The sequence below is a fragment of the Paramormyrops kingsleyae genome, chromosome 1 (assembly GCF_048594095.1).
Source record: "Paramormyrops kingsleyae isolate MSU_618 chromosome 1, PKINGS_0.4, whole genome shotgun sequence".
NCBI classification, from domain to species: Eukaryota; Metazoa; Chordata; class Actinopteri; order Osteoglossiformes; family Mormyridae; genus Paramormyrops; species Paramormyrops kingsleyae.
In genome coordinates this window covers 25,613,884-25,614,561 of record NC_132797.1, presented here as the reverse complement: position 1 = coordinate 25,614,561, position 678 = coordinate 25,613,884, and positions in this window count along the sequence as shown.

The following is a 678-nucleotide window of genomic DNA, read 5'->3' as shown; positions in this document are numbered from 1 at the left end:
GTTATCTTTCTGCTGTCCCACGTATGTTAACATGCAAATGATCTGCTGTTTGCTGTTGTGTGAATTGCTGTTTAATTTTGGGTTTGCATTGATTCTGGAACTTTCTGCATGCCCCTTACCAGCATTTCATGGCAGGTCACAGTATTCACACAAAAATCTGATAGAAACACTTTCCTGGAAAGAAATGACAATGTCCAACGAACTGGTTACCCCAGGAGGAAAAGGGATATGCACTGTTAGTTAATCATTTGGCATATTTATAAACTCAGCCAATTAGGATTCAGTAGGCGGGACATCCTGTATAATTGACTTCATTTAGGAAATCAGATAACAATGAGGTTGTACTGTTAGCTTTAAAATAATAATGAAATCTGGTTTTGTCCTCTTTTGGAACATGGGTTTTGTCCTTCAAAAATGACTAATGCCGTTTGTCATCACAGTGTCCACACATGTGAAACTGGAGGCGTGATACTTAATACAGTCACATTCCTACTGAATTTAAACATGATGGATCTCATCAGTGTGTTCCAAGTCAGACGTTTTACATAATCGTATTTGCCGGGTAACGTTTTGCCATTTTTAAATTTAATTTGACACATCTGTGTCTATTATGTATTGCCGTTTTAACAAGATTAGAACTGGCAAAGCGATAGATGTCTGGCATAGCGTTAAGCGCTG